The sequence below is a fragment of the Topomyia yanbarensis genome, chromosome 2 (assembly GCF_030247195.1).
Source record: "Topomyia yanbarensis strain Yona2022 chromosome 2, ASM3024719v1, whole genome shotgun sequence".
NCBI lineage: Eukaryota > Metazoa > Arthropoda > Insecta > Diptera > Culicidae > Topomyia > Topomyia yanbarensis.
Genome location: NC_080671.1, coordinates 361,787,625 through 361,804,797, shown reverse-complemented (window position 1 = coordinate 361,804,797; position 17,173 = coordinate 361,787,625). Strand labels below are relative to the sequence as shown.

The following is a 17,173-nucleotide window of genomic DNA, read 5'->3' as shown; positions in this document are numbered from 1 at the left end:
TTCGAATATAGATGATGGTTGGACCCGTACCAATGTTTAATATATTAGAAACACGGATAAGGCTCCCTAAACCTATGCTATAATATGAACTCGTAACGTTGGTTGCTTCGTGTACTCAAATTTTTTTTTAAATTTTTGCGAAAGGTTCACTATGCTATATTTCTCCTTAGTGGAGGAAGATTTAAGTAAAAACTATTTTTCTCCTCTAACAAGAAAATTGGTTAAAACCACCTTTGCGCGTTAAAGGCACAAAAGCTATAACTAAATTACTTATAGAAGATGCGTTTCGACTTCGTCTCATCAGAATCCGCCACTAACTTAATGATTAGTGAATTTGACGTTGCTGTATAAAGCTGATTTATTCATTTATTGAATTTTTCAATCATCCATACATTTTGTAATTTGTAATTTTATTGAGCACGATAACCTGTTAGCGCAGACTCTGAATCAGGTCAAGGAAGTTTGCATTTAGCATATAAATTGTATCCCAATCAGAAACACATAACAGAAACATTTCAAAACTATATCTCGCACAGTTATTTGGTATAATTTTCTGTTATTTTAACTACTAACGAGACCAGATTTATGGCACAGCTTACTACGAAAATTGTATTCTGTTACTATGTTTTAATTGCCGCAAGGTTCTACTGTATCGATTTTGTTGGCTATTTTCGGCAAATTTGAGACTAAGAGAAACGAAAGCAATGAAATTGAAAGACGGATAGGTATTCTAGAGCGAATCAGTTATAAACTTAGAACGGAAAACTAGAACTAGGCAGGCTCATATGGGCATGATCGAAATGCCCATATGAGCCTGCCTAGTTCTAGTTTTCCGTTCTAAGTTTATAACTGATTCGCTCTAGAATACCTATCCGTCTTTCAATTTCATTGCTTTCGTTTCTCTTAGTCTCAAATTTGCCGAAAATAGCCAACAAAATCGATACAGTAGAACCTTGCGGCAATTAAAACATAGTAACATATAAACTAGTTGGTAAAAAAGTAGATAAAAATTCGATTTCTGCTAGCTGAGCTGTGTCATTAATTGCTATCAGCCATCCGTGTGTGCGGAACGAAAAAATAAATAAGTAGTTCAATCACAATAGGATCGGTGCGACACCGATAGCTTGGTGTCGATTGAATGCATACGTCACGGCTTGATGCTAGCAGAAAGGGAGAAGAATGATCGCATGGTCGTTCTAGGCGAGGATTTGTGAAGAATTTTTTTGCCGGCGTCGGCGGTAAAACATGATGATGAGTTATGTTCTACCATAGACCATGCGGTAGACTTGGGTGAAACGCCCAACTCCTACTCTGCAGAAGGCAAAAAAATTCTTCACATTTCCTTTCGATCATGCCCATATGAGCCTGCCTAGTTCTAGTTTTCCGTTCTAAGTTTATAACTGATTCGCTCTAGAACACCTATCCGTCTTTCAATTTCATTGCTTTCGTTTCTCTTAGTCTCAAATTTGCCGAAAATAGCCAACAAAATCGATACAGTAAAATTGTATTCTGTTATAATCTTGTTATTTCATTCTGATCGGGATGGTATGGCACTTTTGGAACTCCTTGCTATTCGACTTAGTGAGGTGTCAGAAAGACAAAAATTTGGACTGTAACAAAGAATAGTTGAGTTATACTACGTTCACACTACGAGTTGAAACGTTTTTTAACGCTATCTTGATGACATTTTTCTTGTTGCTAATTATTATAACGTGTTTTAACTCTGTAGTGTGAACGTAGTATTAGGTATATACAAAATGATGAGAATGCCCTAAAACCTCAACTTTCGTACGTGCCTTTATTGCCTTTTACACATTTTCAAACATTTTTGAAAATTTCCCAAAATTTGAATACTCCATAACAAGGCAGAAGCGGAATCAATGCGAAGTTTTAATTGCATCACTGACGATTTAACACGCGTTGTTTGGAGCTTGATACATTGGACTAGACAAAATAGTGGACTTGAAGTTACACACATCGAGACAAACAGGCGCAAAATTTAGTCTTCCTCCCGAGGACCAGTGTTTACTTGGCAGACAGTTGCTAATTCGTCAGATTTTGCAAATTTTGTCTCGCGGGACGGACCGAGATCCCCTAAACTCTAAGCTGCAGTCCTATCAGCCCGCTAAAAAACTGCATTTTGACAGTATGCTTATTGGCCCTTCTCAAAAAACCACGCGAGATATACCTTGATGACAACGGATCGCTTTTTGGAACGAATGACTTAAGACACCGAAATCAAACGGGAATCGGATTCGATCGAACTACATTCTTTCAAAACATCAATCCCTATTGCAGAACAAAGCTGATAATTTTTTAATTTGTCAATTCGCAAATGAATCCGCTTCACACAATATTTTTGATAAATGAATAATAAGAATTGAGAATATCTTCTTCGTAAAAACATAACTCAAACAATCACGTCTTTTAAAGAAAACTATGTATCAAACACTGCCCGGGAAGGCGCTTTTATACCATTAAACTTTTTAAAATCGTTGCAAAAAGAATCAGTAGAAAAAGGTACATTGGCTCGAATGGCACGTTACCCATGTCATTCGGAAATCTGTGCCTTGCCTTGTAGTCTTGTCACTTTCCCAATGGGAAGGGAAAGGGAGGTGATATAAAAAAGGTAGGGATATGGAAAACGATAGCACAAGACAATCACAAGACGCAACAATAAATATCCTTGATTATTCACTCCCGAAAGAATAATGAACACTACGAACTACCGCCTGTACATCGGTTCATCTATGTATGGAGAACCAAAAATACGGATTACTGCAGGGCAGTTACATTTTAAATGATATGGAGTTCCGTAATCGAATTCACAAAGATCACACGAATAATACTAAGCACGCTGAATAATAAATATATGATAATTAATAACTAGGTGAACTATGTGACTATTGATAATTTATAATATGATACTACAATTGTACTTACAGAAATGCAACATATCCTTAGTCATTTTTGAATTCACATTCGGTAGAAATGTTTTTGTCTGAACGCAAGCTAGCAAGATACGCCAATGGCATGTTCAGATGTCGCCCAAGAGCGAATATTGTGCTTTATCGAATTTATCGACAGTGCTGGAACTGGTTCGGGACCAACCAAATCAGTCACAGCGCCTGCTCTAGCCAAATCGTTCGTATTAGTCGTTCACCCTGAAGTGCGCAATGTTGTTTTAAAACAACATAGCGGAAAATATCTCAAAATTATCGTAGTAACGTGAAATAATTTTCAAAAAGTTCGAAAAAATTGGCTTGTGCCTTTAAGGGTTAAACGTTTTCTGTACAAAATGGGTTGCTCTATCAAGACGGATATTACACTCCAGGATCTGTATTAAGTGGTCAGAACAATATGTTATATGCTTGAATTGATATTTTCTGATTAGTTCGTAAATGCTGGAGAAATTCGAAATACTTGTATTTATAGATTGTTATTTTAGGTAATAGTACCTATATATAAGGATAAAACGTTGTTTCCCAGCCTTATTCGTAACAAGGACCCCTTCGAAACCACTACGGGTTGTTAATATTGATTTTGTATGCTATCAATATATTCTTTACAATTTGTTACGAAAAAATACTTGATATTTCAATATCCAGAAGAAAAGCTAACACAGTGACGCTAATGATAGCGAGTGCAACATAATAGCTGTTGTTAGAGTGTCCTCTTTAATAAAATTGTTAGGAACTCTCCTTCGACATTTCCGAAGATGCAAACTTTACGCCACCAGACTCAAAGTCCCTATATATCGCGACAATGGACAAATCTAAATACGTCTACGGATCTTGTCGTGTGATATCCAGCGGGCTGAAATTTCTTGAAGTATTTTAGTAAAGAACACTGACTCACTGATTTCTGTTCCCATATCGTAAGAGGTGACTAACAACAGTTGTGGCTGTCGTCCACTAGGAGGTTGTCAACAGTCTATTCTCTTTCTCCTGACAAAACCAGCCTAGAGGCCGTGTGGCATCCGGCGGGTTGAAGTATCTCAGCCAAGAACTGATCCACTGCCTTCCAGATCCCATATCGTAAGAGACGACTGAAAACTGGAGTCCACGAGTCGAAGTGTTTCTCCGTGCCGAGGACTGAATGATTGGCATAATTCAAATATGCTAGTCGCGCACGCAATGTCGTGTGTATTATCCTTGCTGTGTTAAACGAATCTCTTACGCAGTGGACGTTTGCTTCATTGCAAATCGTGGGATTAAAATGGTGCTAATACACTAATGCCCATTTCGGGGTTCGCTATAGGCGATTATAAGCCAACGTGTTTGATATCTTCTAGTTGTTGTACAATAAGTGTCGATGATGAAAGCAATGAATCTATCCCGCCTTTTGCAGGAAGGAAAAGCTTACAACAAAATGGCATTACAAATCCACGTGAAATGCCTCGTGCGAGTATACTTGTGAATAGCGCTATTGACGCATGTCTTATATCCGACCTCACAACTCGCGATATTTTTTCTGTCACGGTCAATGTTGATATCGTGAACACGAAATACGTCTTTTTTCGACATATTTGCCGCATAATGAATCATCACCTACTGATGATTTCAAAAATAAATACTGTAACAGAAATGGATTTCCCCTCAATCGATGGTGATGCAAATGACCACCACATAATTTCGGGTAGCTCAGATATCAATTTAAGCGGCACCGGATTGAATAACTAGTTATGCAGCACAAATTTCTATTCACTTAATGTAGAGGATCATCCAACATTTGCGCGATCTTGCAGAGAAGAGGTGTTAGATGTATCTCTCTGCTCTGACGGTTCAGTTGACAAACTGGCTCGTACCAAAGCTCGAGCCGTCGTTATCTGATCATAAGTACATCGTCTTTGATCATTTAAACGTCTCACTAGATATCGTCACATATCGTAATCCCAAATCTACGAAATGGAACCTCTACGAAGAGGGCTTGGCGACTAGGTTCATCTAGGGTATCTTCCGACGATTGAATCTCCAAGTGACTTGTATGGGGTCGTGGATAAAACAAGCTCACTCATAGTAGCAGCATACCAAGGGGCTTGTCCGCTTCGGGTTATACGTGCTTCTAGAGGAACACCTTGGTGGAATACCAAACTTGTTCGACTCAAAAAGTTATGTAGAAGAGCTTGCCTAGTGTAGACTAGTAGATTTAATACGTTACTTTCGAAATCGAAAGACTTTCACGTCAGTTCAATTAGAACTGCTAATGGTGAATATGCATCTGACGAAGATGTAGTACTTAACTGTTTTTTTGACACACACTTTCCAGGCTGTACGGAGCCATCACTGACGACTGCCCCTGAGTTGTTTTCAGGTAGTTCTGATTCCTGGGAATTTGCTCGTATAATTGTGATAACCGAATCGTAATTGAATGTTTTGCTCCGTATAAGTCTCCGGGAAAGGATGTAATCATTCCAGTTCTACTACAAAAAGTATATGAACACTTCAAGCATATTTTGAAAAGGGTTCTTACTTCTAGTCTTGAGACAGGATACATTCTATTGACGTGGCGGGAAATAACTGTCAAATTCATTCCCAAACAACAACGACAACGTGTCTTTCGAATCATGGAGTACCTTCATATATCACGAACTGGATACACGCTATGCTTAGCAACCGACATCTGTGCTCATCGTTAAGATAAGTAGAGATAAGGAAACTGAGTGTCTGCGGATGTTCTCAAGGTGGTGTGCTATCACCACTTCTATGGAACCTTGTCGCCGATGGCTTGTTGAGAAAACTTAATGAGCTTGGGTTTCCGACGGATGGTTCCGCCGATGATTATCATATAATGATCACCGGTATTTGCATTAACACACTTTTTGATTTGATGCAACAAGCCTTATGTGTTGTTGAGCAATGGTGTCTTCATGCTGGACTATCAGTTAATTCAAATAAAACATCAATGGTGCTTTTCACGCAACGAAGGATTATAATCGTAGCTCGTCCATTGCAGTTCTTTGACTCTGAAATTATCGCAGATCAAGTTAAGTACGTTGGGGTAATTCTTGACACAAAACTTAATTGGACAGCTCCACATCGATTTCAGGATCAAGAAAGCTTGCATGGCCTTCGGCCAAGGTAGACGGTCTTTCAGCAAATCTTGAGGACTCAAACCCAAGTGCATTCAGTGGATCTACACAATAATTGTTATACAAATGCTGGCATACGGTTGCCTTGTTGGGTGGCAGAAGGGAGAAGTCATGACAATCCAATCAAAGTTAAACCATCTTCAGAGGATGGTCTTGATGGCGATGACTGGTGCGTTCTCGACAACACCTATTGCTGCTCTAGAGGCACTCTTGAACATAAAACCACTACATGTGTTTCTGCAACAAGAAGCACTTTCTTGTGCATACCGTCTTAAGGTTTCTGGGCTTTGGAACAGTAACTCAATAGGTCGTGCAACTAGCCACACAAGACTGTGCCCCCAAATGGTTATTTGGGATGAGTATACATTTGCTCCCAGTGACCTTACACTAACATGTAGTTTTCCTTTTAGAACTTTCAATGCGAGAATTCCTCTGCGCGAGGAATGGCTGTTAGGCTGGATGGAGCGACAACTTGAAGAATACGTAGTTTGTTTTACTGACGGTTCTTTGTTGAAGGGCCGAGCCGGTGCTGGTGTCTATTGTCATGAAATGAGATTAAACTAATCTCATTTGCTTGGTAGATACTGTACCGTGTTCCAAGCAGAAATCTTTGCGATTCCTTGTGGCGTATAATCAGCACTTCAACAGGGAATTTGCGGTAAAAGAATCTACTTTTGCTCTGACAGTCAGGCAGGCCTGAAAGAACTTAGTTCGGCAGGTTCGAGATCGAAATTAGTAATCGCATGTCGAACGCAAATGCTATCTACCGTCTATGGATACCCGGTCATTCCGGTATTACTGGAAATGAATGGGCGGACGAATTGGCTAGAGCTGACGCTGCGACTGACTTCGTTGGTCCAGAGCCAGTTCTAGCACTTTCGATAAGTTGGATAAAGCACATTGGCGTAGCTTGAAAACTTGCGTTCAAACAAAGACTTTTCTGCCGGATGTGAGTCCGAAAATGTCAAAGAATTTGTTGCATTTTTCCGAGCACAACTGCAATATTCTAGTCAGGGCACTGACTGAACATTGCAAACTCAATTATCACATGGCCCCTATTCAGTGCGCTGAGTATTATTCATGTGATCCTTGTGAATCCGATTACGGAACATCATATCATTTTACATGGAATTGCCCTGTAGTAATGCATTTTCGTATCTGGACTTTTGGTACTCCATACATAGACGAACCTACGTACAGAGAGCTGAAAGTGAAGGAGATGCTATTGTACCTAACCCAGTGTGGTAAAAAGCTATAGTTTTAGCCGTATTTTAATGACAATTCGGTGGTGTTGTCGTTCTGTTATCTCAATATCCCCTCGGGGGTGTTAATATGTCCGCAAATAAATAAAAATAAATAAAAGTTCTAAACCCCTTCGAGGGTTGGAAGTTTAATTCCTGCTATTGTACACACCAAAAAAATCTGAATTTTATCTTTGACGTAATTGAAAACATGACACAATTCAACAAACCGTAATTTACGAAATGACGGAACATTACCGTGTTCCATTCAATTTTACATGAAACATATACTTTACATGCGCAATGACATAAAATTACACTTCCTACCATTCAGAACAAACGCTGTATGTGGAGTAAAATTACATGATTTACGAAATTAAACGTCATGTAAAATTTAAATCAAACGTAAAACTAAGTCATATTTGATGCTCGTATATGTCAGGGTCAGGAGACGTAAATTTACACTATTTTTTCTAGGTGTGTAGTTCAGCAGCTTAAACATTTAGATATTTAGTTTTCCGTAGCGAGTTCGGTTACAAAATTGTTCTATTGAGGAGATTACCGAATGGTTTGCTGTCGAGACCCCAGCAAAGTTTTATTGTACTCAGCAATTAAACCTCCAGTTACGTTTTTTTCAATCGCTATCAGTACTCCCAAATATTGACAATAGTATTAATTGTGTAAGAGCCGCTTTTAGATTTCAAATACCATGCCCAAATGCAGTCATGACACTTCGGTTATGTCCATCTTTTTTCCCTTTGATAATTAATAATTTATCTAATGAATATTTACGATTTTTTCTTGTTTTATTTTTAGCTAACCGTCATCATATGTAAGCTGGAGTAAACAAAGTTAGTACTTCACAATCATCAAACAAAAAAAAGATGAATCTCTTTTTCTAACGACAAGACTCTTTCCGTAGCACAAATGTTAGGCGACTTATTTGATCTTTCTACGAAAACAGAGGAGAAAAGCATCATATAAATCCCACCTAAACTACTAGAAACGAAAACTATCGCACGACTTGTCGATACTTTGCTCGGAGGCAACAGTGACCATGTACAAGTGAATTCGAATAAGTAAAAATTAGCAGTACGCTCTGAAACACTGTGGTGAATTAACTATCGGCTCGAACGTTTGGTAGCATTCGTGTGCAGCCTAGAGGATTCACGGAATTCTTCACGCTTTGTCGGTCGGTAGCATGCGTGCGGTGAGCCTATGCTACTTCGACTTCAACGCAGACTTCGAGGCTCGCTACACATGTCTTTGAACGTGACGGCCACTTCAACCCCCAGCTGTGGGCTCGTTCCTCCGGTGGGGGCATTCGAGGCGAACTGAACCAGCGAGAGGCTAACTTGTGCGCTGCCAGTCTGCTTGGGGGGAGGAACGGAGGAACTTTACTTTCGACGTTCCGTGCTAGCTTTTTATTGGAGAAAAACAGCAGTGTACGAAGCTTGATTCTAAGTGAGTTTTAACTCGATTTTAGCAAAAGTTGGGCGGTAAAAAGTGATAATCCGCTCTCATCATTGGTCTATCGTGTTGAATCGCAGCAGTAAACGAAAAGTATTGCTCATCCAATAATCGATTTCGAAAATAATAACTACTGTAAAGGAAGAGTGATAAAATTTTATGGTTTGATCGGTTTCGCTGTATGTTTTTTTGTGTGGAAATTTAGCGCCACCGGAGAAAAAATGCGCCATAAAAATCGACAGAAGAAAATTAAAGTGCAGTAAAAAGCGAAAAACCTTATCAACACGAAAGTGAAAAAAGAAGATATAAAATTCGAGTCAAACTTAGGAAAAAGTGCAGTTGTATGGAGTGATGTGATCTTCTGTTGTCGCTATTGTTGTAGAAGCGAGGAAGCTCCTGATTTCATCTAGTAACAACTGTGGACGGCAAAACGCTGCACCCGAACAGGGCGGTCTTACAACTTTCGGATTCACAAGCATGCATTCATCCAACACGGGGCACAACAGCACGAGATAGAGACAACCGACCACGACGACGTGAACTTTTGCGTGAACTCATTGCAAATGGTAATTATATTTACTTACTTTTTTTTCTCTCTAAATGCAACCATTTGGTTACGCTCATCTGCGTGTCTTGATCCGGGGAACAAAAGCTATTATTGCTAGCGATCATAATTGCCAGTTATTGGGGGTATTGCTCGGGTGGGGTTTTCTGTTTCGAGAGCTGTGGGCGGCACGCAATGCACATCAAATGAAAAGCTATATTTTTACCATTATTAGCTCTATTTTCTGTGATAGGTTATTAATAGTTTTCCACAATCGGTGCCTGGAAAAAATGGCATTGGTAAATAAATGTTGTATCATGTTCAGAATTGAGGTTTTGGTTACTTAAAAATAGGTAAACGTTCGCAGATGAACTGAGTTCGATTCCCCACCGCAGGGTGTAGTGTAGATTCTTCTATTCCGAAAAGATGAACGAACGATAAGTGTCTACACAAAACGACAATCGAGACTGAATAAAAACTTAACTTAATAACAAACTTTTGCATCCGGTAACGAAATATGTATTAACTAATTACATTTTAACGACATTCAATTAGCTAGAGATTACTGGGTAGGGAAAGTTATGTATTTACTTAATATTGTTCAAATGGCAATAGCGTTGTGTAAGGGGCATGTGATATTTCCCACAAAGAAATCCAACAGCGTCAAAATCATCCAACTGGGAATTGGACCAACCTAGAACCATCATTTGACGAGTTTGAACCATTTGCTCAGAGGAGACAGGGATCAGCTAAAGAGGTTTTTTTTCCTTGTGAAGAAGGGCTAGCAGTCGGGTTTTGTTCAATAACTTTAGGTTTCAGATATTTAGCATAGCTGGCAAAACAAAACAAGTTAAATTGCATTATTATTTCTTCTTCAGTTCACCTGAGACCACTCCCACAGTCGATTCCTGTAAATAAATTCTGGAAAATTAGGGTATTTCATTAAATTAAACTTGACATGGAAAAATTTGCAAAATTCTAATTTTTAAGCAAATAAAACTTTAAATACTAATTTTTCTGGTAGAAGCTCACGGATTTACTTTTGGAGAATATATAAAATTTTCTTGTAGCGGCTTACCTGGCTCTGTTAGGCATATCCTTCTGAATCAGGCACACTGCTATTGAAAAGTTGGATTTTAATGTTTCATGTTCCACTCAGTACCTGACACCAACATGCTGCCAGTTAGACGATATACCCAAACTAACACTACATTGGCGCCCGTTAAACACTAAATCCAAACAGTTCTTACAAACTGCGAAAACGCATAAATCAACTAGCTGGTACCAAGTGATGTCTCGGTTTGCCTAGCACAGAAGCTCTGAGTCGCGGAAGTGTATAGGGAAATGAACTTTTTCTTGGAATGAGAGCAAAACACCGGCGAGTATGAAACCTTTATTTTTTTCTAAAGGAAAAAATGGATTAACCAATTTGTGGATAGGGACACAAGACCTAACTTTGTTTTCGATTCTATTCAGTGGTGACGAACGTCTGGAATTAAGTTTTGGTCGATGAAGATATCGATTTATTTTATACTTCACTTCATTTGTTAAATTAATTGCTGTCTTCTAGCCCTTTTGGTCGGTGTTAAGTCAGACCGGACCAAGTCGCAAAACATCAAAAAATGAGATAATGATAACACTTGGTAAAGAATTCCTTCAGCTACATTCGACTTTTGGCAGATTTGAAATATGTAACCATAAACAAGAATTATGTCAAAAAATAATTTCCAATTATAACGTAAAGGATGCTGCGATTCAAACTTTAAACCCGTTTTTCTCGAAATCAATATTGTGTCACTTGGTCCGGTCTGACTTGACACCGACCTTTTGTCGTACACCATACGCTTGAAAACAACTCAACATTTGTTTATTCGATGTACTTATAGCACCTTTGAAGGTTTATTTTTCAGTACAAATGGTATTTTTGTGTTTATTCAGACAATCGGCCATTTTTTCACATAATGACAGCATGGAAGAGCCTTGCAAAACAGATTTTTTTTTCACGAGCGTGGTATTTTCGATGTATTGCCCCAATTTCGGCTACCACATACTGATATGAAGATCTGAATTGTCCGCTTGGCTTTGCTTGGATGGAACAGAGACACTGAGGCCCCCTTCTCAGAAATGGCTAAGAAAACCATAGTTTCCATTTAATTTGTGATGCGAAAATGTAAAGTATGATGTATTTTCCCCTCCTATAGTATTTACAGTGAAGTGTACGGTAGCAAATGTGTATTATTTCGAGTTGTTTCGCTCTATATTTTGATGCCTGCTTACGATAAATCATAATTTTTTTTTCAAAATGCGGTGGACAGTTGAGCTTGAAATACTAAATTTTTGTGCCAATTTATGTGCTTCCCGATCAGAATGAAATAACAAGATTATAACAGAACACAATTTTTGTAACATATGGTGTTATAAATTAGATCTCGTTAGTAGTTAAAATAACAGAAATTTATAACAAGTAACAATGCGAGATATAGTTTTGAAATATTTCTGTTATGTGTTTCTGATCGGGTTATTATCCGATCTTGTTTGCTGCACTTGGGAGTATTTTTTTTCATTGTCCTGGCACTGAGTTTTGGTGGGCGTCCGCATTTCTTATTTTCCGACGCAAGATTGATTTGTCGTTGAACATTTGAAGAATTTTCTTTGTACTGAGTCGTCCAAAAAGGTTGGCGAAAGATTTACGTAATTCCATCTTGTACGACATTTTGTTTGTAAGCAAATCCGCGATTCGAGGTATAGTGGCAGTATAGGAGGCGTACAGTTAAGTGTGACAAATGCATTGGCTGACATTTTTGTACTAATTCAAGCAGTAGCCCTGGTTCTAGTCTAAAAACTTTCCTACTAGATTTCCGGAAAACTTTTGCCTCGACTGCTTTCTTTTTAGTTGAAATCAAATTAAGTACTCAGCTTGGCGACCTATATTACTCCTATATTACACTACATATTCACTAGACAAAAATGGCGATTTGACCGGGAACTCTAGTGATATGGGGGACTCTCCTCTAGAATCTGAACCGCATAATGAAAATAAAGGATCCTATTCACGGTCCACGCGATCATTCAAGAACATATGCGAATATACAATTTATTCGCGCGAAGTCACATACATTATACGCGTACAAACGCTCGAACCCTTCGCGTTGATACACGTGACATTTCCCTTCTCGTCTGCAGTTGTAGTGAGTGATTCTGACCGGGAACCCTTCCGAGAACCTAGCTCTACAGCTCCAGCAGAACAACTCTAAATAAAAACTTTACGAACAGATGTTCATCGATAGAGATTTCTGCCTCAGCTTTATTATTATTGAACTTGAACAATACAAAATTTTGAATAGTATTTTAAGACAATGATTTCCGTTAGCCTAAACTCCATTTTCGACTTCAATTAAGCTTTATTTCACTAATAGGGGCGGATACGGTACTATTTGAACTCATCAAACACTGTGTTGAATTGAAGTGTGTGCTTATTTTGAAGCTGAGCCTCACTCATCTTGATCCTAAAGCAACAGACAGAGAACCACTGCAAGAATATAAGTAGCCCTGTTTTTTTCTCTAACTGCAGACGAAAGACGACTGTTATTTTTAGATAGGTTTATTTGCTTATAGCACTGGATTGGATGTAGGTGAAAAGCAGATTTTTGTGTATTCTTGTTTGCGCCTGTCACGTAATATTTAGAATTAATTCTTTGTTGAAACAAAATCTAATATCTCGAAAACGGCTGTGCCAAGACAGTTAGTTACTGTTCACTTGATTGTAAATAATTAAAAGAATACTCCAGAGGCTTCTTTTCCAATGTCACTTCATCTTTCGCAAACCTCAGCTAGTATCCTTATCCCTATAACATTTCAGTTATAAAATAAACGTTGTTTGATTTTTTTTTAAGTTGCGTAATTTTTTCCAGTGTGTACTTTATTACGAACCTGGATTCTTGGAACAGGGCTAAACCCTCCAGGCAGCATCAGATCTCCAGTTAATACAGGCACAGAGTTGAGAAAGAAAACGATCTTGAAGTAGGAGTCTGGGACGGGTAGGCAACACGCTGAGTTGGTAGGATGATGATGACTGACCCGTTCGAATTGGTTCATATTCCAGAGCTGTATTATGCCATGTTCAGCTCGACAGGCACAGTGACGATGGGGGCACAATGAATTTTATTTCTCATTGATGGAACCCACATTCGCTTCGCTGTTAGGACAGCTGTTGTAGAGGCTGTATCTCATGCATACAAATACGCGAAAAACAGACAACCTCTGAGAAGAAAGACAAGGAAGATATGCCTGAACATCCCGATTTGCTAGAAATCGCGTACCGGAGTGCAGACCCCACTACTTACATGTCCAATACGCCGGAAATGCACGTCCAGCGAGTGTGAGTCGAGGCATTACTCAATGGAATCATGACCTACATCGTTCACCTTCAACCAAGGTTTTGTCAGTTCCTTATTACTTCAGGAGATTTCTGGAGTCCTCTGTCTAGAAATTCATCTACGTCATTGACGGAAAAATTGTTGGGCGCTTAGAGATGAGCTTTGGGAAAGACTCTCAACTTTAACAAATCGCCATACAAGATGTCTTTACATTTACAAATCCAGTAAAAATGGTTCAAAATTGGCGAAAGACCATGTGCACATCATCTCAGAAAATCACGCCTTATGTCCGAGGAAACTGATGCCGTTTACTCTTTCCGAGCATAGGTCATTTAAATTTGTATTGTTGCCCCTTTGGTCTTGCCGAAGCCAAATTGTGTATCTGATAAGCAACAATTTACTTCGACCCAATTGTTGAGACGGAACGGGATCATTGTCTCGAACAACTGCTGGAAACAGGACAGCATTGCAAACGGCCGATATATGTTGTGATCGGAGGTGGACTTTCCTGCTTTTTAGATGGCCATGACACCTGCTTGTCTCCAATCGTATGGGACTATATTGCCATAAAAACATGTTGAATGAATATGCTTCTGTCTAGAGCCAAGGTTTTAAGACAGCAAGTGAGAACTCCATAATTGAAAACGGTGTTTTGCTTGCGGTATCGCGAAAAAAACGCTGCGCGGCCGTTCAAAGAGTGCTCATCGATGTTTCTCTTATGAACCCGTCGATCCTCCCAGCGTATATATTTGAGCACTTTTTGTCCCACCACGGATTCGGAATAAATCTATGGGTGCTCGCTCGGAAAAAAAACTTGTACTCTTCTTACAGGAGCATGTACTTGTGTTGTGTCGAAAGTTTCGGATATCTTAGCAAAACATTGATTAGAAGAGCAATGATTTCTAATCAATGTTTTGCGTGAGGTCACACGAAACATTCATTGATTCCAATGAGCGTGAGCTGTTGGTGATTGGAAGGTGGTCGCTAGCATGGGGATCAGGGATTACCTTCTACATGCAATATAATTGTAGCGCAGAGAGATAAATATAATACGTTGGGATGTGCAGATTGGAGAGGAATAGCTTCGCATTCTTACAAAAAAAAACCGATTTAGGTGGGTTAATCAGTGAGATGAGACATTTCTTACACATAACTTCAGCTCGCAAAAACGGATGTTTCTTGTAACTAATAGCGCTCAAATAAACGTCAATAGTGACAGTTATTAGTTTTACTTTTTTTGTGAGGAAATCTTGTCCAACCCAAAGTTACAGCTGTTTGAAAACGTTGTTGTTCATAAATAACAGGTTAAATCAATAAAACTAATAGAATGAATAAAATAAACAAAACGAATAAAAAATGTTTCTTCTTGTTCATTTTATATTTTTTTTCATTTTGTTTATTTTTAAACAATACAATGATTAAAATGAAAAAAAAATCAATGATATTGAACGAATTAATAGAATAAGTTAATAAAATGAAAGACTGAACAAAATTAGTCAGATTATTTAAATAAATAATATGTGGGAACCGTAGAAAAAGACTAAATTGCATAACATGAAAAAAGTAAATAAAATCAGTTAAATGAATGATACGAATAAGATGCATGAGATAATAAACTGATCGCAATGCATACAAAGAGTGAAATGAATACAATAGATAAAATGAGCTCAAATAAACAAAATGAATAAAAGTAATGCGAAATAAACAAAATCGTTTAAATGAAAAGATCATATATTTAAAATTAGTCAAATATTTAAAATGAAAAAAAGAACAAGACGAATATAATCCATGAAATGAATGAACTGGAAGAATGAATATACACAACAAAATTTAAAAGAAGTTATTTAAATGAAGTAAATGAATAAAACGAATTGTGCGATTTCCAGAACCATTGTTTCAGAATACTCTGAAATGTTTTGTGAAAATCCCATTATTCTTTGCACTTTTTGTTCTTCCTTTCTTGACGGAATTTTTAAGATTATCTGGTGTTTTTACTTTATTGATGGACCTGTACTAGTCATCAGGAAATCTAGAAATCAGAAAATTGTTTTAGAATTTAAAGATATCTTTTTGGTCACAGATTTTTGTAAAATGATTTTTGTACAGAATAGAATTTTGAGGTCTAGTATTTTAACGCGTAATTGGAAATAGTAAACAAAGACAGAGGACACATGTGCGTTCTAGCCCCTTAACTGAGAGCGACATAGAGAAAGCGATTCATGTATAGCAATACCTGTAAATAGTATTCATTTGCATTGGAGTATATAGAAAAGTGTCTAGGCTTTGTAGGTAAATACATTATTATCGATGGCACAAAAGCCGTACATTCAGTCGATTACAATCCACCCATTCTTATCACTTACACATTGTTTCTTATCACTTACAAATTGTTCGTTTAGTCACATTGATCATGAAAATCGTATATTGGGGTTTTCAGTACAACTCAGTGTCAGTTATAGTTACATAGTGCTATACAGTAGATATAAGTTAAAAGCATCATTATACTTGCATCCCCCATCGAGAGTTCAGGGGGTCTTTGGGCGCCATTTTCCCCAGATCTAATTTGTGCATAATTTTGGAATTTTACCTGTCATTTTTCATAAAAGTTCATTCCACCACAATGAATATGCAATTGCAAAAATATCATCCCAAAACAGGTATTCTTAATTTTCACATGACATATTTGAATATATGTTTCATTCAAAATTCAATAGAGATACGAAAAGTTAAAAAAATGCATTTTTTTAACTTTTCAAAATTTTCGTCTCCAAACAACCATATTACCCAAGGATTTCATTAATTATAGTATATACAAACGCTCAGTATATAATTGAATTAAATTGGAGTTAACGTAGTTTTTGGTTTTTGGTTACAAAACTCTCCTTAGTGCAACGTTTCGAAGGAAAAGCGGCTCTGAGGAAAGCAGGGTTTGAACATAAATTAGTTATAGTTTTTTCATAATACAAATATTTTGCAAATTTTATCAGGACTACAAATATTTTTCTTTTTCAAGTAGAATCTAATATTAAGTTTGTTTCCGCAAGTAGCTCTGTTCTACACTAAAATGGGAAACAGAAGACAAACATAGGTTTGTTTTCTTAAGCCTGAGCAAATACACCGCAACATTAAATTAGCTTAGGCACTAACAACTATTTCAGATTAGTTGTAGATCTTATGACACATCTTAGAAATGGATATGGAAATAGCACGATAGATGTGAGTCGTGACAGTTGCCACGGGGTGGAGAGATAGGGGGAGGGAGCGAGGAATGGTAAATGTTGGTTAGTGTCGTGACATCATATTTGTATATAGGAATAGGGCGAAATTTTGATTCCGTGCATCTTTATTATACATAATGAAACTTGTAATTTTTGTGCCATAGTTAGTATAATATAAATCTTGCAAAATAAGATACATTTTCACTAGAATTTTGTTATTCAAAAATACAGTT

At 37.7% G+C, this 17,173-nt stretch overlaps 1 protein-coding gene across 2 annotated transcripts in view; it reads left to right on the top strand.

The window, feature by feature from the left end:
• The first annotated feature begins 8,152 nt into the window (after positions 1-8,152).
• The window catches only part of LOC131684382 (uncharacterized), a 304,419-nt gene continuing 295,398 nt past the window's right edge, over positions 8,153-17,173 (top strand). For both annotated transcript variants that reach the window (XM_058967226.1, XM_058967227.1), the window contains exon 1: positions 8,153-9,368. The gene's annotated coding sequence lies outside the window, so the exon portion shown is untranslated. The remainder of the gene's footprint in view (positions 9,369-17,173) is intronic.